Source organism: Pan paniscus, chromosome 6 (assembly GCF_029289425.2).
Source record: "Pan paniscus chromosome 6, NHGRI_mPanPan1-v2.0_pri, whole genome shotgun sequence".
In the NCBI taxonomy this organism is placed as follows: Eukaryota; Metazoa; Chordata; class Mammalia; order Primates; family Hominidae; genus Pan; species Pan paniscus.
Window position 1 is genome coordinate 164,959,746 of NC_073255.2, and position 27,413 is coordinate 164,987,158.

At 47.5% G+C, this 27,413-nt stretch overlaps 2 long non-coding RNA genes across 2 annotated transcripts in view; one reads left to right on the plus strand and one right to left on the minus strand.

The window, feature by feature from the left end:
- Positions 1–5,886: 5,886 nt before the first annotated feature.
- On the plus strand, positions 5,887–24,364 carry LOC117981101 (uncharacterized). The gene is made up of 5 exons (XR_004672630.3): positions 5,887–7,113; positions 13,457–17,164; positions 21,202–21,330; positions 23,290–23,473; positions 23,712–24,364. It is a non-coding gene; the product is annotated as an uncharacterized LOC117981101 (long non-coding RNA).
- Positions 24,365–24,457: 93 nt separating this feature from the next.
- The window catches only part of LOC134730823 (uncharacterized), a 38,713-nt gene continuing 35,757 nt past the window's right edge, over positions 24,458–27,413 (minus strand). Inside the window, exon 3 of the long non-coding RNA XR_010112798.1 lies at positions 24,458–25,348. This is a non-coding gene — a long non-coding RNA (uncharacterized LOC134730823). The remainder of the gene's footprint in view (positions 25,349–27,413) is intronic.

Consider the following 27,413-nt stretch of genomic DNA (forward strand, 5'->3'; position numbering starts at 1 on the left):
GCCGGTTCTTACTCTCCCCCTGCCCCCATACTTCCCGCCCTTGTCTCAGGAACGGTGATACAGTCACCGGATTGCTCTCCATCTCCTGTTAGTCTACACTGCACACAACTCAATAATCCGCGCCCTTCCATCCGGGTGACAGAGACACAGATAATCTGAGCTAGTGGTGCTCAAAGTACCGGTCCCAGAACAGCAGCATCAGCATCTCTTGGGAACTTGTTAAAAATGCGAATTTGGGGGCCCCACCCCAGATCTACTGAACAGAAACTCTGTGGAGCCCAGCAGATGATTCCCATGCACACTAAAGTTTGCGAGCCACTGATCTAAACATTCTTTCATCCATTCATTCTTCACCTGGCCCACCCAGCATTGCCAGTGGGAGAGACACCCGCAAAGCACCAGGCTGTGAGCCCCACCGCCGTGCACTCTGAGACACTGTCCATTAGCTTTGGGATGGCAGGCAGAGGTACTCCAGCTTGGTCTAGTGCAGACCTGGGAATCAGGACCTGGAAAGGAGGCCCCAGGTTAGCTAATGGCGGCCAAGGGTTCCCCCGGGGTGGGGAGTGGGGAGAAGCTGCCTGGTTTGGCCCGTGCTGCTGCGCTCAAAGCACCTACCTTTCAAAGCTGCAAGAATAGGAAAGTGACCCTCCTCTGCCCCCAGTAAGTGATGACGGAGTCTCTGGAAGGCCAGACAGATGGGATCTTGCTCTTTGCAGCAGTGAGCTATCCTGACTGGGTGGGTAACCAAGGAGAAGGGCTTTCCGCAGGAGAGGAAATTCATTCCTCTCTTCCAAAGTAAGGGCTTCTATGGCTGTCTGCCTGGAAGGAAACCAAGGCAAAGAGATTAAATGTGGAAAAGGTCAACGTTCTGAAAGGGAAGCTTTATGGGGTCCTTCCCATACAACGAAGGAACTAGGGGCAGCCACATAAGCCAGATGGATCAGGCCAGTGGGGCTTAAGTAGAGCCCAGAGCCCAGCTTTCCTTGGCTGCATTCCTACAGGCAGGGGCCAGACACGTAGGGATACACTGCACCTTCCCTCAGGTCGGAAGGGAGGGAACGGAGCCCCTCCTGGAAGGCTTCAGGTGAATATAAAACTAGAGCCCTCCCCACCCCAATCTGTGACATCACATGGAATCTGATGTTGTTTGATGGCATTTCGGGTGTCCCACAACCCTGCCTGCCATGAAGTCATGGCTGATATTTATGCCCTGGCCCCACTCTGATCTCAGGGAGAATATCTTACCATAAATTGGCATGCCATGGCAAACAATTAAAGGAGAAAAATAAACCTCAGTGCAATCTCAGGGTGCTCGGAAATGAGGAATTACAAGGTGGTGGCATGAAAAAATTATATAAAAATCTATTTTTACATCACAATAATGTGCTTTTATACGGGTTGTAATTTCTGGATGTGCAATAAAGTGGCTTTTACATCAGGCAGAATCAGAGTTTATAGGCAATTGGTGCTTTTATCTGGGAAAATATAGCTCACCCATCTTCACACCATCCATCCTGCAGGCAGCAGACCTCATCTTCCCCAGCACCAGTGTCTTTGGGGCAATAATTACGCAATTAAAGTGTCAGCCCACCAACTACCCACCAACCACGCCCCCGCCCCCACCCTGGGATCTTCCAACCACATCTTCCAGCTTCTGTCATTGGCTTCTTCCCCAAGGTAGAACAAGCCATGGGTCCAGGACAGGGTGGCTGAGGTACCAGACAGATGCTGGTCACTGTCTCCATTGGGCCAGGGAAGATCCTGGTGGGCTCAGAGAAAATATCTTAGGGCCAGCAAGCACTCCATAAACACCAAGGATCTGCTATGGGCCAGGCACTGTGCTGGGAGCCTGGGACCCTGTCACAATTTTATAACAGTCATGATGCAGGCAGGGAAGGGAAAAGCTCTGGCAAAGGTCAATCCAGGGAGCTGAAGGGCCACAGAGGAGGAGTTTGGGGTGGGGGGGAGTGTGGCACTGTACTCTGGAGGCAGGCAGGTGACACAGGGGAAGGTTTGAAGACAAGTGTGTCCTAGAGGGGAGGTGCCAGCCCAGGTCATGTTTCTGATTGGGGCACTGAGACAGGCATATTACAGGACATGGTAGCTGTCCTCAGACACTGAATGTTAGTGCCAAAACTGTCCTTAAATATTATGCAGTCTGGCCCGTCATTTTATGTATTCCTTTAACATATCAGATACTATATCATCAGTCAGGGGTCCAGCAGGAAACACAACACATTCCATTCAATAAAGGAATATGCACAAAAGCATATGGGCAGAGTTTAGGGAAATCAACAAGAGATGGTACAGTACCCAGGGCCAGCAAGAGAGAGCAGTGGTTACCACCCAGAGGCCTGAAGTAGCAGAGACTGGACACAGTTAATGGCACCCTTTGAGAGGAGCTGCATGAGGGCCATCAGGCAGCTGACCTGGCTTGCTGTCACCTGAAAAGTTGAGCAAAGAAGGCCTAAGTGAATGAGACAAGTTTTGAGGGGAGAAAGGAGCCAGGGGAGTAAAGCCCTGCTCTCCTCTCCTGCTCCCTCACCCCTGCCAGCGCCTCCCCATACTGCTCCCTCGCCCCTGCCAGCGCCTCTCCATACTGCTCCCTCGCCCCTGCCAGCGCCTCTCCATACTGCTCCCTCGCCCCTGCCAGCGCCTCTCCATACTGCTCCCTCGCCCCTGCCAGCGCCTCTCCATACTGCTCCCTCGCCCCTGCCAGCGCCTCTCCATACTGCTCCCTCGCCCCTGCCAGCGCCTCTCCATACTGCTCCCTCGTCCCCTGCCAGCGCCTCTCCATACTGCTCCCTCACCCCTGCCAGTGCCTCTCCATACTGCTCCCTCATCCCCTGCCAGCACTCCCTCATCCCCTGCCAGCGCGTCTCCATACTGCTCCCTCATCCCCTGCCAGCGCGTCTCCATACTGCTCCCTCGTCCCCTGCCAGCGCCTCTCCATACTGCTCCCTCGTCCCCTGCCAGCGCCTCTCCATACTGCTCCCTCGTCCCCTGCCAGCACCTCTCCATACTGCTCCCTCGTCCCCTGCCAGTGCCTCTCCATAGCCATCACCAACCAGAAGCCAGAGATGGAGGGAGTCTGCTGGTGCCACCCAGTCAGATCTGCCTGCAGGGCAGAGAGCAGCGTGGAGGGCCAATCTGGATGTGCAAACGGGAGCCTGCCAGCATAGGCACAGATTGGGAATGATCAAACAATCTGGTCATTTGGCAAAAATAGAACAGTACACCAATGGCTGTAATTTTTATGTCTCTATAGTGCAACTTTGTAGGTTTTCTCATCGCACATTTTTGGCTCACCACAACCTATACTCAGTGTCAGCTTTGACAATCTTACATGACACTGTGCTCTGTTTCACAGCTAGAGAGCCTGCATGATATGGTGGAAAAGAATTCCATGAGGCCATGTAGATGGGGTGGAGGCAGGTGAGATGGCAGTCCTGACGCAAGTGCGGAACATGCCCACCCTGAGGTCCTGCATGTCTCTTTTTGACATGTACCCCCCACAAATTCCTCACATGCTCTCATAAAAGGACGGGGTAGGACATCTATAGTAATATTCCTTGAGGTGGTGGGAGATGGAGGGCCCACTCCAGGGAGACTGGTTGGGTAAGGTGCAACAGAAGCAAACCATGGGACTCTGTAGCAGGAAGGAAACTGTGGTTCACATAGAACATGCAAGAGTTCAAAGCAGAGCTGAGTAGAAAGAGGAAGACAGAAGTGAGATTTGTAATTCTGAACCACTCAAATAGGTTAAAAATAGCACTCACAGGCAACAAACGCATACGCATGCACACACACACACACCATTTTGCACTCTTACAAACCAAAACACTTTAGAATGGTTGGCTTTTGAAAGGAGAGGGAGAGGAGACGAATGGCATTGAAAAAGGATAAATAGCCCCCTAAATAAAAAGAAGAGAGCCTAGACTCAAGAGACAGAACACACCTGGGCTTCCATCAAAGAAGCTGTACTGTGTGTGACCTTGGGTAGGCGTGTTACTGAGTTGTTTCATCTTGCAAACAGGAGGAAACAGTAATAAATAGATCCTGAGGCATGTCAATGTGACCTAGCTAGACCTGTCTGAGACGCTGATCCACCAAGACCTGTTCCCAGGTGGGTTGACAAAGGCCTGTGTCCCAACAAGTGTAGGGCAAAGGGCAGCCTGGGCCACTTGGAGGTGACCCAGCAGCAGCTGTGTATATGTGGTCAACATACGCGACACATCCAGAGCTCTGACAAAGCCCCTCAATCCAAAAATATGTCTCGCTGCCAGCATCAGGGGTTCCTTTCTTTGAGCTAAAGCCTCTTCTGTATCGGGGGAACCCGCCCCCAGTATTTCAACATAGGCTCTTTCTATTTTCCATAAGTGTCGGCCAGCTGAGAAATAAAGAGAGAGTACAAAGAGAGGAATTTTACAGCTGGGCCGCCGGGGGTGACATCACATATCAGTAGGACCGTGATGCCCACCTGAACCTCAAACCAGCAAGTTTTTTATTAAGGGTTTCAAAAGGGGAGGGTGTCTAAGAACAAGGAGTAGATCACATGCTTCAAAGGGCAAAAAGGAGAACCACTGATAAGGGTCTGTCTTCAGCAGTGCACATATTGTCTTGATAAACATCTTAAACAACAGAAAACAGGGTTCGAGAGCAGAGAACTGGTCTGACCACAGATTTACCAGGGCCCGGTTTTTCCCCACCCTAGTAAGCCTGAGGGTACTGCAGGAGACTAGAGCGTATCTCAGTCCTTATCTCAACCACATAGGACAGATGTCCCCAGAGTGGCTGTTTATAGACCTCCCCCCAGGAATGTATTCCTTCCCCAGGGTATTAATATTAATATTCCTTGCTAGGAAAAGAATTTAGCGATATCTTCCCTACTTGCATGTCCATTTATAGGCTCTCTGCAAGAAGAAAAATATGGCTCTTTTTGCCCGACCCCTCAGGCAGTCAGACCTTATGGATGTCTTCCCTTGTTCCCTAAAATTGCTGTTATTCTGTTCATTTTCAAGGTGCACTGATTTCATATTGTTCAAACACACATGTTTTACAATCAATTTGTACAATTAACACAATTATCACAGTGGTCCTGAGGTGACATACATACTCAGCCTATGAAAGTAACAGGATTAAGAGATTAAAGACAGGCATAAGAAATTATAAAAGCATTATTTGGGAACTGATAAATGTCCATGAAATCTTCACAATTTATGTTCCTCTGCCACGGCTCCAGCCAGTCATTCCATTCGGGGTCCCTGAGTTCCTGCAACACTTCTGCACAGAAATGCAAAATATACACACACACACCCCACCCCGCCCCTAGGACTCATTTTGTTAGCGATCATTAACAGTTTCAGCCATTAGCTCTCAAGTTGGTTTGAATTTGTTGGTAGGATTAGCTCCCTATCACCTGAAAAGCTGAGAAAAGAAGGCCTAAGGGAATGAGACACATGTCTGAGAAGAGACAGAGAGAGAGAGAATGTGTGTCTGTGTGTGTGTGTGTGTGTGTGTGTGTGTGGCAACTACTGAAGGTGGGTAGGATGCTAGGGGCCTGGGTTCCCCAGGGAAGGCCCTGGGTTTGAAAAGAGCCCCAAATGAAGCCAGGATTGCTGAAGACAAGCATGTGAGTTTGCCAAGAGCTGCCCAGGGGTCTGAGGTGTCAGTCCACCCCTCTGCTCCCCACTCAGGTAGGGGCAGGTCCGGAGCTGCAGCATGACAGGGAATTTCAGGCCCGGAGGTCTTCCCACTTGTCACCTCTGTTTCTTCTTCTCTGCCCAGGTGGCACACATTCTGAAAGGCTCAGATTTCTTTCATCCAACCTCCTTTCTTCCTATTTTTTCTTATTGTCTGGCTCTTTCCTGCAGAAGGAAGGAGAAGAACTGGGTGTAAACCTTGACTCTGAGCTGAGGGCTCAGATGCTGGCTGAACTTCTCATTTGCACCAGGTGTAGGAGGGAAGTGGGCAGCCCAGCACAGAAGCAGCTCTCTGGCAAACAGCTTCCTCTGTAGGCCTCATGCCCTCCAACTGCAGTGCCCTCTGACCTTGTCACACTGCAGGTAGGGGACAGAACTAAGGAGCATCTGCACAAGCACCTGGCTGTAGTGAACTGAATAGTGTTCCCCCAAAAGATATGTCCAAGTCCAGACCCCTAGTACCTGTGCATGTGACCTTACTTGGAAATAGGATCTTTGCAAATATAATTAAGATAGTACTTGTCTTAGTCCATTCAAGCTGCTAAAAGAAAAAAATATCACAAACTGGGTGGCTTATAAACAACAGAATGTATTGCTCATAGTTCTGGAGGCTGGGAAGTCCAAGATCAAGGTGCTGGCAGGTTCAGTGTCTGGTGTGGATTTGGATTTGCTCTCTACTTCACGGATGGCACTGTTGTGCTGTGTCTTTACATGGTAGAATGGGATAGTTAGCTCCCTGGGGGTTCCTTTTTTTTTTTTTTTTTTTTTTTGAGTCAGTGTCTCATTGTGTTGCCCAGGCTGGAGTGGCCCAGTCTTGGCTCACTGCAACCTCTGCCTCCCAGGTTCAAGCAATTCTCCTGCCTCCGAAGTCTCCCAAGTAGCTGCCTCTAGTCTCCCAAGTAGCTGAGGCTACAGGCATGCACCACCATGCCTGGATAATTTTTGTATTTTTTTAGTGAAGACGGAGTTTTGCCATGTTGGCCAGGCTGGTCTTGAACTCTTGACCTCAGGTGATCTGCCTGCCTTGGCCTCCCAAAGTGCTGGAATTACAGGCATAAGTCTATGCACCTGGCGTCTGGGGTCCCTTTTATAAGAGCATTAATGCCATGAGGACAGAGCCCTCACGAACTCATCATCTCCCAAAGGCCCCACCTTCTAACACTGTCACATGAAGGATCCAGTTTCAATGTATGAATTGTATAGAAAACATTCAGACCACAGTCATAAGAATTTCAAGATGAGATCCAGGGTGGACCCTAAATTCAGCGACTTCTGTCCTTACAGGGGAAAGGAAAGGGTGACGTGAGACACAGGGGAGAAGACTGTCTGAGGAAGGCAGGCAGAGCCGCAGAGATTTAGAGTTATGCAACCCCAGCCAAGAAACACCACAAGCCACCAAAAATTAGAAGAGGTAAGCAATTCTTCCCTAGAGCTTTCCCATAAAGAGAACATGGCCCTGCTGATTTTGCAGAAAAGGGAAACTGAGGCACCAAACTACATCAGCACTCCCTGGGCATGGAAGGCTGGGCGCACAGCAGCACCAGCCAGGGCAGAGACGGTGCTGGAAGTCGATGCCCTGCCTCCCAGCTGAAGCCTTCCTACCGCCTCCCTCGGGTGCTTCCTTTCACTCAGCCCCTTCAGAGCCAGAAGGCGTGGCCCACAGCAGTGTAGGAGTGCCCACGGCCCCAGGACCCCTGGCTGTAACCACACCCTCAGCTGCACCCTCAGGAGACCTTGCCTCCTGCTCCCTCTCCAGCGGCAGCGAGGGCAGTGCCAAGCTCACACCCTCCCAGAAGTGATTTCATGCCCCATAAGACGGGCAATCAAAAATAATAGACACACAGCAACCTGCCTGAGGCCTGCTGCTGCAGCGGGCGGCTGCTGAGGTGGCTACCTGGAAGATAAACCAATTCCCAGCCCCGGTGGGGAGAAATAACAGCATCAGTGAGGAGCAGGAGCTTCATCTTAGTCTGCAAAGCCCCAGCCAATAAGCGGGCTAAAAATAAGCACCTCTCCCAGCTGCAGTAGCACCCTCCCTTTCCTGACATGAGCTGGTCACGTGAGTTTCTCAGACTCTGGTGGGTTTCTCATGTCTAGGCAGGTATCTGTCTGCTCAGTGGCCTTGCCTCAGATCTGGCTAGGGTGGCCTCAATGTGGGGAGCACAGGCTGCGGAGTGAGCCTAGGGAAAGGGTATGAGGACCTTCTGACTCCTCTGGGCTCCCTGTGGGTCCTTGGCTCGGTCATGCAGCCCCAGACTGCTTCCTGTCTGTGCTGAGCATCTGACTGTCACTGCTGAAGGACATTCTGAGTGCCATGCCGGAGCTGGGCACCCACGGCCATCTGTCTGCACTTGGCGGGGAGGCGCGTGCAGACCCCTCACTGTGGCTGGTTCTCTTCGGGCACAGTCTGTGATCCACAGAGAGTAGACCCTGGGTGGGCCTGTGTGTCCAGCATGTATTATGTGTGCCTCCAAAAAAATGAGTTGGGAGAGGTGGGGATGGTTAATGGGTACAAAAAAAAATAGAAAGAATGAATAAGACCTACTGTTTGATAGCACAATAGGGTGATTATAGTCAATAATAACTGAATTGCACATTTTAAAATAAAGAGCATCATTGGATTGTTTGTAACTCAAAGGATAAATACTTGAGGAGGTGGATACCCCATTCTCCATGATGTGCTTACTTCACATTGCATGTCTGTATCAAAACGTCCCATTTACCTCATAAATATATACACCTACTACGTACCCACAAAAATTTAAATTTTTTTTTAAAAGAATGAATCCGGTTTAAAGCAAAACAAAACAAAGAACCAACATTTTAGTAAGGAATTGGGTAAGTGAGGATTCTGCGGAACACCCACCTGGGGTAGGGGTTAGGATGTGGATTTATCTCAATTCTGCTGCCCTTGATGAGAAAACATTTTAATAATGCCTCTTTCGAAATATAGTCAAAATATGAGCCTCACAGAAATATTCCTTATATTGCTTCTTGTCACACACTGCATGAACTCTCAGGGGGACGTTTTGGCCCCCTCACCTTGGGATCATGCACACCCAGGCTCCCACTTGAGCCATGTCCTGGGTCCAGCTGGCTTCAGGTTTGCAACGTCTCTTACCTGGAGAACTGCCAAAGTCTCCTCACCATCTTCCTGCCTTCAATCGCTGTCTTCCTCCCCTTTGGGAGTTAGTCAGTCCACTCTCCAGCTTAAAAAAGTTCAAAGACTTCTCCCACTGCTGGGCCTGACCCTTTCTAATCTGTGGCCAACCTCCTGCTTCACCCATGCCTGCTCACGCATCTTGTTCTTCAGCAAAGGAGACTGCATGGAGTCCACTCAATGCTCCTCATTTCTTCTTGCACCCTATGCCTTTGCTAAACATGGTCCCCACTTTCTAGAACACCCTGTCCACCTTCGTTGTCTCTTGAAATTCTACTGTATTTTCAAAGCCCAGCCTGTGTGTTACTCTCTATCCCCAATTCTTCTCAAAGAAGAATTGGCCACTCCCTCTCCTTGGGTCTCCCTAGCACTTTCCACGGCTTTGTCACAGTGCCTGCATTTCTCGTTATTGTTAGTTTCATGTATATCTCCATGGCTGGATGGCTCAATCCTGAAGGTCTGACAGAAAACAGTGCCTGGCACATAATAGGTGGCTAATAAATGAAGCCAAACTGCAGTTGACCTGCAGACCCGTGATACAAATGCTTTTTATTGCAAGCCACTGAGATTTTTGAGAGTGCTTTATTACACAGCCTTATCAAGCCAAGAGCTGACTGAGACAAATTGCCCAGGGAGCCTGGGGCAATATGGGACTGCACACTTAGCACTGGCAGAACGCTATTCCAAAGGCACGGTGGGGCTGAGTGCCGGTGTTAGGTGTGAGGTAAGGTTGCTCTTGACATGGTGGTAGAGGGCTGATGTCATGTCAGACCACCCAGGTTCAAGTCCTGGTGCTGCCACTTGCTGCTGTGTGTGTGTCTCTGATAGAGTTACCCTCTCAGCAACTCATTTTTCCTTGTCTATAAAATATGAATCATAATACAAGGATCTGTCTCACGGGGTTGTCGTGAAAAACAGGGGAAATCATGCCGAGCCCAGTGCCTGGCACACAGTGGGGGCTCCATGAGTGTCTGCTCTCAGTGGTCATGCATCATTAGGAGTGACTGTCCTTGGCTCCTCCCTCCGTGTGTCCAGCCTGCCTGCTCCCTGCCCAGTTCTGTGCAGGGTGTGCGTGTCTGTCGAGAGAAGCTCAAAGTGGGGGATGATGTTTCTCTGTTCATTTTCCATGTTTCCTCCTGAACTCCAGTGTTTCACAAGGGGCTGGTAGCGGCCCGTTCTGTCTTCCCCTAGAACTGCTTAGCATGACTCCAGCTGTTCTCTGTAGAGCGAGGATAGGAAGTCACATCTCAGAAAGCAAGGGATGGAGACAGCAGTGACAGTGGTGACTTCATTCTCCTGGCTCTTACGGGTCGTGTGGACCCACTTCCAGGACCACCAGTTTCTAGAGATGGACAAGAGTCTTGAAGTGTCCACAGTCACCTCCGTGTCGGTGACATTGGCAGATAGTCATTCTAACCACATTCCCAGGAAACGGGGACTATGGGGATTCAGGGACGGGGTGGCATAGACTCTGCCTTCTGGAAGCTTCTGGTCTGGCTAGGGTGGCCCGAGGGACATAGGAAATAGCTGAGTGGGTCATAGCATCGTGTACTGACAGGACTCTTGAAACTTCCCAGCCAAATATCCCTTGAAAAAGGGACACCAGAATCTCCCAGGAAACACCTGCGAGGCCTGGCACGATGGCAAGGGCTTGAATAAATGAAAAGGGTGGCTGAGCTGCCTGGGCTTCCCTGGGCTTGCTGCTGTCCTTCTCCTGATGATCCACCCTGTGGAAAGCTGCAACTGTCCCATTGCCACCAAGGGACCACAGCGGCTGTTCTTTCACTGGCTCTTCCTAGGAGGGAGCAGCCCTCTCCAGCAGCCTCCTTCCAGGCTGGGTTGCAAATGGCTCCCAAACAGAAAGACCCCTCCTGGGCTGCCATTTCCCAGGGATCTCAGCGCCCCAAAGCCAGACATGGGGAGGAGGGAGGAATCAGCTCCTGTAGATCTCTGATGCTGGCATGAGTGGGCAAGCCCCCAGCTCCCTGGACTCCTGCCCCTCTCTGCAAATGCAGGAGGAGATAGGATGATGGCAGAACATCTGGGCTGGAAGACTGTCAGGCGAGGAGGGTGGGGCATCTGAACAGACAGGTTGAGTAGCTTGCCCAAGGCCACACAGCTGGTGAGTGTTGAGGCCTGATGCTAGGTGCTCAGTAGATTCCCCCGGAGTGACTGGAGGTGGGAGCATTAGAGGCAAGACTAAGAGAGCCTTGGGAAGGAGACAAACAGAGACACCTCCAGGCCATCTAAATGGACTAACACCAACAGAGGCACCTGGAGCTGAGAGCAGATGCCAGGCCAGGGGAGATGGGCTAGACACGGAGGCGGAGGAAATGCTCTTCTGAAAATGATGTTGAAGGGCAGAGAAGAGAAGGACCCTAGAGAGACAGATGGAGAGGAATCAACAGATGGGCCCGCTGTCCCGCAGGGCGACGGCCCTCTCGCCACGCGGCCCCTAAGCTTGAAGGGAAGCATGTGGGGAATTCGCAGTGTGGGGGATGGGGCAGTGAGGGCCGCATCCTGACCAGAATTGCCCAGTCTCCTGGTGAGAGGAACCAAGTGCATCAGGGGCTGCTGGCCAGGCCTGGGAGCCGAGGTTTTGGCTGCCACTTGCCTACCACGGACACCCCCCGCCAAAATGCCTCTCTTTGTCAGGACCAATAGACACAACCTCAGGGGCCATTTTTGAAGGGTTTCAAACCACCTAGGCAAGTTCCTTCTGTGGGTGGGCAGCCCAGACGGCAAGGCTGGGCACAGCTGTCCCACCCAGCATGGCCGTGCAGCCTCGCAAAGGCAAGGGCACAGGCTCCTGTCATGCCTGACAGCTGTGGCTGGTGTGGGGTGGGGAAGGCCAGGCAGGACAGGAGGGCAGCAGCAGGCCAAGCCAGACCCCTGAGGCCTGTGCCTGCAGCCTGTGTCCCGACCTCACAGTGTCCTGGGACCATCCAAGCCCACTCACTCCTGTCTGGCAGCCAGCCTTGGATGTCACAGAGCACCACTCCCCATGTCCTCGGCCAGCACCACCGTCCGGCCTCGCCAGCCACAAAGGGCCGCCCAGGTTTGATGGGAGGGGACATTGACTCCCTCACATCACTCAAGGTCACACTGTAAAAAGAGCAGATGAGATGGGAGATAGCATTGTAGCCATCCCCAGAGTGTGTAATCTGCCACACGAGGCTATGCCCACAAGACAGGCAGCCCTTCCTTCCATGTTCCAATTATCATGAGTCCCCAGAATGCCTTCCTCCAGTGTCTTAGTCTATTTCCCGCTACTACAACAGAATACCACAGACGCAGTAACATACAGTGAAAAGAAATTTATTTGGCTCACTCATCTGGAGGCTTCCACCACATCCAAGACCAAGGGGCCACATCTGGTGAGAGCCTTCTTGCTTCGTCATAACATGGCAGAAGGCATCACATGGGGGAGAGAGATGGGGAGAAAGAGAGAGGCAATCAGGCTAAACTTGTCCTCTCATCAGAAGCCTACTCCTGAGATGATGGCATTAATCTATTCACGAGAGTGAGCCCTCATGACCTCTTAAAGGCCCCAGCTCCCAATACCATCACAATGGCAATTAAATTTCAACATGAGTTTCGGAGGGGGACATTCAAATTGTAGCACCCAGGTATATCCGTGAGTGTCCCAAAGATACTCCATGTCTCATTGTCCTGTGGGAAATGACCTCGATGCCATGGTGGCCTCTGTATGCCAGCCATCCCAGAGATCACAAGACAGGGAAGCTCATAGATGAAGTGATGATTCTCAAATGACAAGGCTTATTAAACCAATTAAAAACACACAGCAGGAAGCAAGGGTGAGTGAGCACATAGGCTAGGGTGCCCCTGGGGTGGATGGAGCACACACACCCCTGACTCCTGGGTGCACGACATTCCCATGACCTGTTCCTCTCTGCTGCATCAGCTTTGTCCCTGGTGCTGGGGCTGTGAGGACCAGAGCCAGGCAGGCAAAGGGGTTCAGCAGACGAAAATGCCCGGAGCATGCACGCACTTGCTGCAGCAGAGGGGTGCAGGGGCAGCTCTGGCTTGCCAATTAGCCTGATGAACAGCTATTAGCTTTCTTAAAGATTCAAATCCATTTGGTGCTCTATTTAGATTATAGAAAGCATTTTCCACAGTAAGAGTTAATAGAAGTTAGCATCTGGGATGTTTAAGTAATGAATTTACTAATTTTCTTGGGCATAGGACACGTGAAGCCAGAATGTGTCACCCGTGGGTGGCCAATTTAAGATCTCATGCATATTGAGTGTGTTGAGTGCCCTGTGGGTGTTGAGTGCATCATGGATATTTGATGCCTTATCGTTTCTTCCCCCCTTCCTACCTGCCGCTGATACTCTTGTTTCATTCTTTTTAAATCTCTGTTCAACATACATATATTCTGTATACTCTGTGTTTACTATGCATGTTTCACCAGCTATTTGCTTCTGTAAGTAGCTTCTGTCATGCTTTACATCAGAACAGAATATTCTTAAACCATCTGGCCAGCACACAGTACACGGAGACACTGGGAAAGGCTGCTGCAGGTGTTTGACCCAGACTTCATCTTCTGACATATTCTTGCCTCTCCTTCCAGTCACCGCTCTTCTGGATTTCCTGCTACAACAACAGAATACCATAGACGCGGTAATTTACAATGAAAAGAAGTTTACTTGGCTCACTCATCTGGAGGCTTCCATCACATCCAAGACCAAGGGGCCACATCTGGTGAGGGCCTTCTTGCTTTGTTGTAACATGGCAGAAGGCATCACATGGGGGAGAGAGATGGGGGAGGAGAGAGATGGGGAGAAAGAGAGAGGAAATCAGGCCAAACTTGCCCTTTTATCAGGAGCCTCTTGATACCTTCCTTCTGGATACCCAGGCCTCTGCTGGTGGCCATGACCGAGGACCTCACTCCAGCATCAGGCAGGGACTACTCCTTTCCCCTTTAGCCCTGCCTCTGAAACCCAGGACAGGCCTCCCAGCTGCCATTGGAAGTGGCTACCCTTGTAGCCCACACACCCCAACCTGCTTGGTAGGGCCAGCTCCCTTACTAGCACAGCTTGCCGCACAGGCCAGAGACCAGCTCGCCAACCTGAAAGTGTTCCCAGCAGAGCCAAGCCAGGCTCAACAAAGACCTCCCCATTCTCAGCTCTGGGCCTGCCTCATTTCCTATGGGGCTAGCCATAGCCATGCCTTTTAAAGGGAACTCCAGTAGGGTGTGGTTGGCCCCTGTCCTACAAAAGAGTCCCCACAGCCCAGCAATGTCCTTCCAGGCCCTGGTTTATGCAGTCACGTTCCTGCATGGTGTCACTAACCACCCTTTCCACGCTGTGCTGGACAAAGGCCATCCCAGTTCTTACCTAGGTCTTTTCTTGAGTGCAAGGTAAAGAGGGCCTGCCTCACCCCTTCCTCAACCATATTGCCTCCTATGAGCAAAGGCTTCTGTTTAATTCAGTCACCTGACATTTACTGAGCATCCACTATGTGCCAGACACTATTCTAGCATCTGGTGATTCAGCAGTAAACAAAACAGACAAAATCCCTGCCCTCATGGCCTTTACATTCTAGTAGGGGAGTGTTATGAACTGAATGTTTGTGTCCCCTCCTAATTCATATGTTGAAATAAAATCCCCAAGGTGATGGTATTTGGAGGATGCCTTTGGGAGGTGATTAGGTCATGAGGGGAGAGCCCTAATGCATGGGATTAGTGCCCTTTTAAGAAGAGGCCAGGCTGGTGCGGTGGCTCATGCCTGTAATCTCAGCACCTTGGGAGGCCTAGGGGGGTGGATCACCTGAGGTCAGGAGGTGGAGACCAGCCTGGCCAACATGGCGAAACCCCGTCTCTACTAAAAATACAAAAATTAGCTGGGCATGGTGGCAGGCGCCTGTAATCCCAGCTACTTGGGAGGCTGAGGCAGGAGAATTGCTTGAACCCGGGAGGCAGAGGTTACAGTGAACCAAGATCACACCACTGCACTCCACCCTGGGCGACAGAATGAGATTCTGTCTCCAAAAAAAAAAAAAAAAAAAAAAAAAGAGGCCAGAGGGCTAGCTCGCTCTCTTTCCACCATACGAGGGCCCACAAAGTCAGCAGTCTGCCACCCACATGCCTGAAGGTGCTGGGAACCTGATCTCAGACTTCCAGCTTCCAGAACTGTGATAAATACATTTCTGTGGGTTACAAGCCACCCAGTGTATGGTATTTTGTTAATAGCAGCCTGCACCAAGTCAGGGAGACCGACAAGACGCCACATAAATACATGCCACAGCATTGGAAGGTGCCGAGTACCATGGGTGGGCCGGGGAGGACTATACCAGGGAAAGGGGTGGAGATTGTGGGGCCCAGAGTTGAGCTGCAATTTGAAACAGGGTGGTCAGGGAAGGCTTCGGTGAAAAGGCGATGTTAAGCGAAGTCTTGCGGTGCAGGAGAGCACCCGCATGGGAATATGTGGGAAGGGTGCTCTGGGCAGGGAAGCAGCCAGTGCAAATAGCCTGAGGCTTTGTGCAAAAACAAACATATCTTCTGGGTTTTAGATTTTTTTAAAAAGTAATCTCTGCCTCTGCAAGGGAAAGTTTTTCCCAAAATGAGTAAAGGGAGGATCAGTCAGCAGAGGCCAAGCTTCCACCTTTGGGTTAGGCTCTTGCATGGGTAGGCGTCCACCTACCCAGACTCCAGCAAGGTCCTTCTCTCACACCAAACAACGAAATGGCTTCCCAGAGGGCTCCATCTCAGAACAAAGGGAAAGTTGGTCCCAGAGACAAATCCAGATTTCTGCCCTTCAAGGAAGGAGTTGCTTTTAATCCACAAAGAACAATCTTTCCAATATTCCCACATTTTAAGTCCAGTCTTTCTTGGACAGCCTCTTGGCATTTATTTAATATTGAGGGGCCAGTACACCTGTGAAACCCTTTGAAGTATGATGATTATTATTCCATTTTGCAATTTGAGAACCAAGGTTCAGAGACAGTAATTCCTATGCCCAAGGACACACAGCCAGCTGGTAATAGAGCTGATGTGCAAATCCAGGGTGCTCCCTCTGTGGTCCTTTCTGATGCGGGTCCCTTTCCAGGACTGTTGTTTGGGATTCAGGCAGAGGCTCTGGAGGGCCCTAGCCGTGACTGCCCCTCTGGCTGGGAGAGGGTTCTGGGTCACAAGTGCCATGGCCCTCGGGATTCCTTGCTGAGCCCAGCCCCAGCTGCACCCTCCTTACTGCAGCCAGATGGGGTTTTCACACCTGCTTCCATTAGAGGCTGCGTATCCTTGGCCTCAGAGCCTCAGGTGGCTCTTCTGAGAGATAGGAATAACGCCTGCTACCAAGGTAAGGCATCTTGGCACATAGCAGATGCTAGGTTAATTGTTAATATTATACCCTTTTCACTCTGGGGTGGGTGATGAGGGCTCTGGGTGCATCAGAGGTGGCCGTGCCCAGCCCCCTTCCCCCAGTAAATCTGGCCTTGAGAGTCCCCGAGGACACAGGACACACGGGGGCCTCAGGGCTGGGCTGGCTCCTTGAGGCTCTTACCATTTTCCATCTTCCCTTTCTTCACGAGCTACAATAATTTAACAACCTCGGGAGCAAAAAGATAGCTTGGGGAGCAAATGTGGACTCACTGAAATTAAAGTTAAATTGGAATAAATTAAATTAAATGGCAACTTTCCGGTGCTCATCTCTCAGGCCAAATTATTGTGCAGCGTTTCTGGCTGCAGAGGAGAGGGCTTTGGCGGTGGATTCTGGCACTTCCTGGCGGCTCCCCCAGACGCCAGAGAGTGGGGTGGCCTTGGGGAGGCGACTGCCTTTGGCAACTTCTCCTAGCTCAGGGAAGAAATAGTGGAGAGCACAGGCAGCCGGAGGCTTAAGCTGGCTGCTCCCACCTCCACCTCTCCACGCTTCCTGCTTCCACTATGAAGCCGCTGGTACGGTGAGGCATGACCGCGCGACTGGCAATCCCCAGCCCTGGGCCCTTTGGCTTAAGGAGGTGCAACCCTGATTGGCAGCCATGGGGCTTAGAGCTCCCACTAGGTTCACAATGATTGTGACCCCTTAGGCTTCTAAGGCATAAGTTATAGTTGGGGGAGGTGGGAGTCCCAGCCGCCCTGGCTGCCCCGTCTCTCCTAACCTGTCCTGCCCTGCACACTTCGGGCCAAGCAAACCAGATTCCAGGGCAGGCTGGGGCTCATGGGCTGTACTTCCTTCAGCTTCCCATCCAATTCCCCCAGGGTTCAAAGAAGAAAATTCGCCACAAGCACAGAATTCTTTCAAGTCCCAGTTTTTAAATTCATGTGCACGCTGCCTTCTGCTCGGTAATGTATTCATGTTGATTTTAATGTGTAATGTTTGACACTATTTACCAGTGAGTAAAACCGACATGCCTGGAGGCTGTGCCCCTTTATCCTGGATCTTCCGGGAGGCCCTGGCATGAGGCCTGACAGCCCCTGGGTAAGAATGAACCACAGGGTCTGTCTGCCCTTCTCCCCCACACCCCGTCCCCCCCAATGCCCCCCCACCCCCCGGCCAGCTCCCAGGCTGGACTCCCTAGAAGGTAGGAAAATCCCAAATTTACAACAACGTGTGTGAACCTTGAGGACAGTGTGCTAAGTGAAATAAGCTGGTCACAAAAGAACAAACACTGTGGGATTCCACTCAGATGAGGTGCTTAGATTAGTGAAATTCACAGACAAGAAAAGTAGAATTGTGCTTGCCAGGGGCCGGGGTCTGGAGAGGAACGGGGACGTAGTGTTTAACAGGTGTAGAGTTTCAGTTTTGCAAGATGAAAAACAGTTGTGGAGGTGGAGGGTGGTGATGGTTGCACAACATGAATTACTTAATGCCACTGAACTGCACGCTTGGAAGTGGTTGAGATGGCACATTTTACATTACATATCTTGTACCACAATTTAAGAAACAAACAAACAAGGCCATCAAGGGGCAGAGGTGGCCTGGCGTGTTTACCCACCCAGGGTCTCACTGCAGGGCAGGGCCAAGGTCAGGGTCAGGGGCTGACCCTCCTATTCTTGAAGAAGATCCCGGACCTGCCCTGCTCTCTAAGGAGGTGGCGGCAGATGCAGTAGATGTGGCTCTCTAGCCACCTGGGTTGTCCCCAACATCGGGGCTGGAAGAAGCCCTGGAGAACAGTCATTCCAATCTCTGCATTTTACTGATGAGGAAACTGAGGCCAGGAAGGGGGAGCTACCTCTCGAAGTCACACAGACAGCGATGGCCAGCTTAGAGGCTTTATTTCTCTCTTCTGGTGACCCAGCAGCTATGCAAGGCCAGAGTAGGTCACGGAAAGCCTTTCCTCGCAGCACCAGCCCCTTGTCACTGACCTCTGGCCCCTCTTCTAAAAGAGCGCCAGTAACCTTTGCCGCTCCTCAGGCTGCAAGCCGGCTGATTAATTAACTAACCCTTGTTAAGGGCTCAGGCACAGGCTAATGGGCAGTAGGTATTCTCATTATTATTTTTAATCAGACTATGCAATTTTATAGCTCCCGTCACCCAAGGCTATTGCGTGTCTCTGTGTCTCTGGAAGTTAATTAAGACTGCCAGGGATGGGCTCACAGAGGGATAGGAGACCCAGGGCTGGGCTGCGGGAGAGCGCAGAGATACTGATTCCCCTCAGGGCCCCACTTAAGGGGGAGATGTGAGAGGGTTGGCAGAGGGCAGGTCAACCTGTGCTGAGCCCCAGGGTCACCTGACGGAGCCCACCCCAGGGAGGCAGGAAATGAGCTGCAGCACTCATAGCGGCCCCAGGTTCCAGTCTCTGGCTCTCTCTCACAGAGATCATCTGGGCTACATCTACATGAGCTTAGGAAACTGTGCTCCTGCAGGGCACCCCAGTGGCTGTGTAGCCTTGCTCTAGCTCTGTCACCCAGGCTGGAGTGCAGTGGCCCCATCAGGGTTCACTGCAGCCTCCACCTCCTGGGCTCAGCTTTCCAAATAGCTGGGATTACAGGAAAGCACCACCATGCCCAGCTAACACTGATTGATTGATTGATTGAGACAAGGTCTTGCTCTATCACCCAGGCTAAAGTGCATTGGTGCAATTATAGCACGCTGCCACCTCAAACTCCTGGGCTCAAGAGGTCCTCCCACCTCAGCCTCCCAAAGAGCTGGGAATACAAGCATGAGCCACCGTGCCCAGTCTGTGGAGCCTCTTAGAACACGCCTTATCACATCACACTTCTCTAAAGATCACGCTTCATAGCTCTTCCTACTCTGGGATCAGAAAGATCCAGACTTTCCATGAAGGGAGAGCTGGAAGGAGCCTTTTATGAAGACAGCAAAAGGATTCACTGAAAACTACAGGAATGAGACCGCTATATGGTTTGCTATGAACCAAACACAATTATTCACAACAAACTATGGACAATATATAAATTAGCCTGATATAAATTTATGTTTTTTATGATTTGAAGTTTGAATTCATTTCAATTACAAGTTAATATATCAATACTTGAATCTATTCACCTTTAAAATTATCAAAAATAAATCTAAAGTCTCCATTAACCCAACAGTTTTGCCCCTCTCCTATCTCCAGAGGTAGACCACTATTATGATTTTGGTGTGGATCCAAAAGATTAAAAAATTTTTTGAAATCATTAGATATACCCACAGAAAATAGATAGTATTGTTTGGGGTATGTGTTTTTTAAATAATATAAATGGTATGCATATTCTGCAACTGTTTTTTTTTTTTACTTAACGATTTTTTTTTTTTTTTTTTTTTTTTTTTTTACATCTTAGATTTGAAGATTTTAGATAGATTTAAACCAGGTCTATTCCTTTTGGAATGAGGTGCAGCAGAGTCTTCTGTCCTAAAAATATATCACATTTTGCTTATCCATTCCACAACTTTGCTATTTCAAAAATACTTCAATGATCATTCCTGGGCATGGTTCCCCATACACGTGTGAGTATTTATTTAGTGCTGACACACAGAAGCATAATCACTAGGTTATAGGAAATGCACATTTTCTGCTTTGAGTAGATACGATCAAATCACTCTCAACAGTGGCTGAGATTCACACCCTTCCCCCAGCGGTTATATGAGCATGCTCATTTCCACACGCCTCAGTAGCACTTGATGTTAATAAAGAATTTATTTTTTGTCAAGCTGATGATTAAAAATAGTATCTCCTAAGAGTTTTGATTTGCATTTTCTTGATCACTCTTGGGTTGAGCATCTTTTCATGTGTTTATTGGCCATTTATATTTTCTCTTTTGTGAATTACACATTAATATCCTGCTCATTTCTTTTCTCTTGGGTCATTTTTCTTTTTCCTATTGATTTGTAAATGCTCTACAAATGATGAATTTCAATTCCTTTTCTGTACACTTAAAATGTTTGTCACCAGTCACCAGTTAAAAGGCAATGTTGATTGCCTTTTAAATGTGTTTATAGTATTTTGTACCTTGTACAAATTTTAAATTTTGATTTGTAAAATTTTCTTTATGATTTTTAGACTTTGTGTCTTGTTTAAATAAGCCCTCTTGGCTGGGCACAGTGGCTCACTCCTGTAATCCTAGCACTTTGGGAGAACGAGGCAGGCGGATCACCTTAGGTCAGGAGTTCAAGACCAGCCTGACCAACATGGTGAAAGCTACTAAAAATGCAAAAATTAGCTTGGTGTGGAACATTTCTGTAATCCTAGCTACTCAGGAGGCTGAGGCAGGAGAATTGCTTGAACCTGGGAGGCAGAGGTTGCAGTGAGCCAAGATCACACCACTGCACTCCAGCCTGGGTAACAGAGTGAGACTCCGTCTCAAAAATAAATAAATAAATAAATAAATAAATAAATAAATAAGCCCTCTCTACCCCAAAGTGAAAAAAGATGGTCTTCTTAATTTATTCTAATAATTTTAAAGTGCTTCTTTTTTACATTTAGATCTTTAATTCATCTGGAGTATACTTTTGTGGCAATAATGTCTCAGAAATAACTACATTTCCTAGTCTCCTTTGAAGCTAGGGACTCCCATGTGACCTAGCTCTGGCCTAGAAAAAGCAAGAAGTCTATGGGGGAATTTCTGGGAAAGTTTTTCTGCTATAGGCACTGCCCCTTCCTTTTCCTAATTTCCCTCTTTCACTTCCTGGAATGTCGGTGTGTTATTCTTCAGTAAGAATTTCAGAATTTGTGTGTCAAGTGTCATGAAAAATCTTATTGAAAGTTTTATTGGGCTTTGTATCAGCTTTTAGTAACAGAGGCAAACAGATACTTAATATAATAGGATTTAAAATTGTGCATAACAGGTAAATCCAAAGGGATGCAGACCAGAGCTAATGCAGAGACCCCATGGTGTCCACAAGAAACTGAGCTTCTTTCTTTTTTCTCTACTTTTGTCAGTATTTGGCTTTTATCTTCTTGGACCCAATATATACTGGGCACAGCATCTTAACAGCAATATAAACTCGAAAAAGAACCTAATAAAAAATGTACAAGACTTATAATGGAGCCTTCCCATCCGTGAACATGGTATCGTTTCTATTTATTCAACTCTTTTCTTGCATATTCTTCTGGAACAACCCTACTTGGTCATTGATTGATTAGTAATTCTGTATTTGTGTGTATAAGTGGAAGTGGCTGTAGTTTTCCCTCTTGTGCTGTCCATGTCGACTTTTAGGATCACAGTGATCCTATTATCAGAAAATTAGATTAAGACTTTCCCATCTCTTTTCTGTATAAACTGGAAGTTTATCCAAAATGAGTATTATGTAATAATTTAAAAGTTGGGGCCAGGCATAGTGGCTCACAACTATGATTGCAACACTTTGAGAGACCAAGGCAGGAGGATTGCTTGAGGGGCCAGGAGTTCAAGACCAGCCTGGGCAACATAGCAAGACCCTGCCTCTAAAACAAATAAATAGGCCAGGTGTGGTGGCTCACACCTGTAATCCCAGCACTTTGGGAGGCTGAGGCAGGAGAATCATTGGAGCCTAGGAGTTCAATCCCACTCTGGGCAACAAAGCAAGAACCCATCTCTAAAAATATTTTTTTAATCTAAAATAAATCAATAGATAAATAAATAAATAAATAAATAAGCTTCATAGAACTCACCTGAATATACCCTCTGGGTCTGGTACTGTCTTAGTTGGGCAGCTATTATAAAATACCATAAACTGGGTAGCTTATAAACAACAGAAATTTATTTCTTATCATTCTAGAGGCTGGGAAGTCCAAGATCGAGGCACCAGTAGATGAAGTGTCTGGTGAGGGTCTGCTTCCTCATAAATAGCACCTTCTATGAGGTGGAATAGAAGCAAACTAGCTTCTCACATGGTGGACGGAAGAAGCTAGTTCTCTGGGATATCTAATGCCATTCATGAGAGCTCCACTCCTGTGACTTAATTACTTCCCAAAGGCCCCCTTCTTTTTTTTTTTTTTTCTTTTTTGAGACGGAGTTTTGCTCTTGTTGCCAGGCTGGAGTGCAATGGTGTGATCTGGCTCACCGCAACCTCCGCCCCCCAGGTTCAAGTGATTCTCCTGCCTCAGCCTCCTGAGTAGCTAGGATTACAGGCATGTGCCACCATGTCTGGCTAATTTTGTATTTTTAGTAGAGACGGGGTTTATCCATGTTGATCAGGCTAGTCTCGAACTCCCGACCTCAGGTGATCCACCTGAGTCAGCCTCCCGAAGTGCTGGGATTACAGGTGTGAGCCACTGCACCTGGCCCATGTCCCCCTCTTAATACCATCATGTTGGGGGTTCAGATTTCATATGAATTTTCAGAGAGACAAAAGCAGTCTGTCTATTGCAGGTACTTTTCGAATTTGCTCACTGACCACAATTTCGGATTTTTCCATGTTTCTTAGCTTATTCAGGTATTTTACTTCTTCTTGAGTCTATTTTTAAATTTATTTTTGTGTAGGTTTTCACATTTATTAGTAGAAAATTATAGATTCTTTATATTTTACTAGTCACTTTTGTCTGTGGATATACTCATTTTTGATTCCCGATGCTGTTTGTTCAGCCTTCTCATTTTTCTCTTTATTTTACTTATCCAAGGTTTGTCTGCATTGATAATGTTTTAAAGAACCATGTTTTATTTTTGTTCAGCAACTCTTCTACTGTTTTTCTTTCCTTAAATCTTGCTTTTATCATTATTCTTTCTACTTTTTTCATTACGTTGTTCTTTTTCTAGCTTCTTAATTTAAAAGCACAGTTTATTTCTTTTTAGTCTTTCTGATTTTCTAATAAATGTATTAAGACTAACTTTTTCTCTGAGTACAATTTTGGCTACCTCCTGCAAGTTATGTAGTGCTCTCATTTTTATTCAGTTATAAATCATTTATAATTTTCATTTTTGCCTTTTTCTTAACAGAAGTTATTTAGAGGTTGTAATTCTTGCCATCTTAAAATCCATTTTGGTTGATATTAACATTGCTAATTCTGGCTTTCTTTTGAATAGATCTAATTGTATCAATCTCACTTAAGATTTTATAGGTACAGGTTGAATATCATTTATCCAAAATGCTTGGGACCCGAAGTGTTTCTGATTTCAGACGTTTTTGGATTTTGGAATATCTGCATACACAAAAGGAGCTATCTTGGGGATGGGACCCAAGTCGAAATATGAAATTCATTTTTTTCATATACACCTTATGCACATAGCCTGAAGGTAATAACTTTTTCTCTGAGTACAACTTTGTCTACCTCCTATAAGTTATGTAGTGCTCTCATTTTTATTCAGTTATAAATCATTTATAATTTTCATTTTTACCTTTTTCTTAACAAAAGTTATTTAGAGGTTGTAATTCTTGCCATCTTGAAATCCATTTTTGTTGATATTAACATTGCTAATTCCGGCTTTCTTTTGAATAGACCTAATTGCATCAATCTCACTTATGTTTCTGTAGGTCCCCTGTTCCTCTCAACTTGTAGGGCTGTGGAATGGACCTATTTTCTACCTAAGCTCTCATGTGCATTGTCTCCTGATATGGTTTGGCTTTGTGTCCCCACCCAAACCTCATCTCGAATTGTAATCCCCAGGTGTTGAGGAAGGGTCCTAGTGGGAGGATCTGATGATTGGATCATGGGGGCAGTTTCTTCCGTGCTGTTCTCATAAGAGCGAGTGAGTTCCCACGAGATCTGGTGGTTTTATAAGAGGCTCTTCCTCCTTTGCTGTGTCTCCTGCCACCTTGTGAAAAAGCTGCTTGCTTCCCCTTTGCCTTCCGCCATGATTGTAAGTTTCCTGAGTCCTCCCGAGCCATATGGAACTGTGAGTCAATTAAACCTCTTTCCTTTATGAATTACGTAGTCTCAGGGAAGTTCTTTATACCAGTGTGAAAATGGACTAATACATCTCCCCTGAGACAAATACCCAAATTCTTGCTGCCTGACCCAAAGTGCTGTGTGTGTGTGTGTGTGCATGTGTGTGTGCGCATGTGTGCACTCGCATTCTGGCAGCTTCAACCAATCTCCGGTCAGGGGTTCCTGGGTCTTTCCCTCCCAGAATCCACCTCTGGTCCTGAAGCTCCTTCTGGTACTGGGAGACATCCCAGGATATGTTTCTAACTGTGTTGACTCAACTTGTCTTTTCAATATCTAGATTCAAGTCTTCTCTTATTTCAGGAAGTCTTTTTTTCAATTATATTTTAAATATCTTTTTCAGTCTCATTGTTTCGGTTTTCTCCTCTGGGGATTATAATTATGCAATGTTTGCCTATCTTATACATCTGTCATTTTCTCTCTAGTTTAAAAAACCACTTTATTTGTTTTATTTTCTCATTTAAGGGTGTCTGTTCTCCTTTGTATTCTTTGTCCTTGAGTCTTAAGTTCTGAAATGATTTTTGTCATTTCTATTATGGGAACTGGAAGTGGGATTTACATTTTAACAGGATCATTCTGGCTGCTGTGTGGTGAATGGAGCATTTGGGAGCAAGAGAGAAACCAGGGAGGCCGGGTAGGAGACTCTCACAGATGCCCTAGGAAAATGTGGTTGCTTGGACTGGAGGGTAATGATGAATATTGTGAGAAGTAGTGACTTGGGGATGTGTTTTGAAGGTATGACTGCAAGAATATGCCATTGAATTAGATATAAGATTTAGAGAGAGAAATCAAGCAATTGGGACACTAGATGGAAGAAGCTGTCATTTTCTTTAATGGGAAACACTGGGGAAGGAGCAGCTTTGAGAGAAAAAGTGGAGTTTGGTTTTGGATATGTTAACTTTGGGTTACCTATTAGACATGCAATTAGAGAAGGCAATTGGATGTTTGAGTCTGGAGTCAGGGTGGAGGTTAGGGCTGGAGATAATTCGAAGTCCTCAGCATATGATATTTAAATCCCCAGACTGGAAGAGATCACTTCGAAAGTGAGGGAGGAGAGAGAGGAGAAGAGGTCTGAGCATGAGTCCTGGAGCCTTTCAGTACCTCGAGGTTATGAAGATGAGGAGGATCCAGCACAGAAGACTTAGAAGGAACAGCCAGCAGAGTAGACACAGCAGGGGAGGGTAGACAGCTGCACCCAGGGCTGCTGCAGGACAAGGAGGCAGGACTGGGAGAATGGGCCATGGGAAAATGGTTGGTGAACTTGTATTGTTTCCTGATTTGAGGAGATTCAAGAAAAAAATGAATCTTCCCCTTCTGCCTCCCCTCCTCTTCCCTTCCCTCCTTCCTCCTTTGCTCCCTGAATTATTCAGTCCAAAAGCCACTGGGTAGGGCTGGTTCAGGCAGGTACCTATGGCTAGGAGTTGGGTGGGGCAGCCTGGTACTGGGTGTTGGAGCATGAGTGGGTAAAGAGGGCATCTGTGTTTGTGTGCGATGGCAGCATCAGTAGATTGGTCACAGATGGAGATTGGTCAAAAAGCTAGTATAGTGAGGAGAGTGGGGGTTGTGCTTCTCACTGGTGGGAAAAAAAGAGTTATAAATACCAACAGTGGAAAATTAGAGAGAATTCTACGATGTTAAACTGGAATTGGACGCAGCAGTATAAACTAATGGCTACACACACACAGACACACACACACACACTCACAGAGAGAGAGAGAAGATAGATAGATAGATAGATAGATAGATAGATAGATAGATAGATAGATAGATAGAGAAATCGAGATGAAAATCTGTGGAGAGAGAGAAATGTTCTCACTGTCCACTGAGAGGGCCTGGGAGCAGCACCATCCAATGCAAGGAGTATGCCGAGCACTCAGGTCTTGGCCCCTAAACACCACTGCCCCCTAAAAGGAACCAGGTTCCTGGAGAAATGGCTGATTCCGAGGCTAAACCAGAAACAGTACAAGGTAAGTCTGGAATATCTTGTACCAGAAAGTAGGGAAGGGCTCAGGGACATAGAGAGCCAGAGCGCCTGAATGGGCTCTCATACGGCTCTCACATGCCAAATGTGGGAATATTTGAGCATCAAATTAAATAACAATAACAGATTATAACCCAGTAAATAAAGTGGAATCCATGAGCCTATACTGAGAGAAGCAGGGGCAGGGAGAAAGAGAGAGAGAGAGAGACGATGACAAAGCTTTTTTTTTTATAATAGAATGCCAACTAATAAATATAGAAGGAACAATGGAATTAGAAAAGTTGGCAGCCCTCATAGTAATAACTTACTCAGCCAAGAAACATCAATGGATGCTAAAACTAGTAAGTGGAAGTTTGAAGAATAACAGGATATTACAGAGCTTCAAAATACTTATTGATTACCATGGGGAAAGAGGCTTTCAGTGGTGAAACCTGGCAGTCGATACCTCAATCAACTAATCAAGGCTAACAACGTCACTATTGGACAAATTGAAATCATGTACCACCTGCCAGGACTCAATGAGGAACACCAGCATCACTTCTGTGATACTCCTGCCAGAGACGCATAGCCTGAATTGGGTTCACTCTACAAAATAACTGGCCTGTAATCTTGAAAAATATCAAGATCATGAAATTCAAGGAAAAACTGAGGGACTGTTCTAGACCAAAGGAAACGTGATGTGAAAACTAAGCAAAACATTGTGATCTTGGATTGGGTCCTTTTGGTAGGAAAGACATTATTGAGAAAATTGGTGAAATTTGATTGGCAGTGCAAATTAGGTGGCAAAGATGTATCTATGTTAATTTCCTCATCTTGCTAGTGTATTGTCCTTATTTGTAGCAAATGTGCATTAAAGTATTCTCGAGTGATAGGACAACATGTCAGCAACCTATTCTCAAATAGTACAAGGAAAAGAACATTTTAATACTGTTCTTGCACCTTTTCAAGTTTAAAATATTTTAAAACAAAAAGAATAAAACAAAAAACAAATACACACAAAAAAATGGATGAGGAAGCCCAGAGACAATTCCAGGAAGCGGTTGGCTGGGTTTCTTCAAGTGCCAGTGAGATGAGAAATAAAAAGTCAGGATGGAGGGGAGGAGCTGATGTAGACTAACAAGATTCATACCGGTATACATCCCGATTCCAACAGATGAGCCCTGGAAAGACATTTTAAAGATAATCAGGGATATCCGAATATGGACTGGCTATGAGATATTACCAAGTTATTCTTGCTAATATTCTAAGTGTGAAAAAGCCATTGTGATTATGTAAAAACACGTGGGGGTATTTTTCAGATGCATATTGA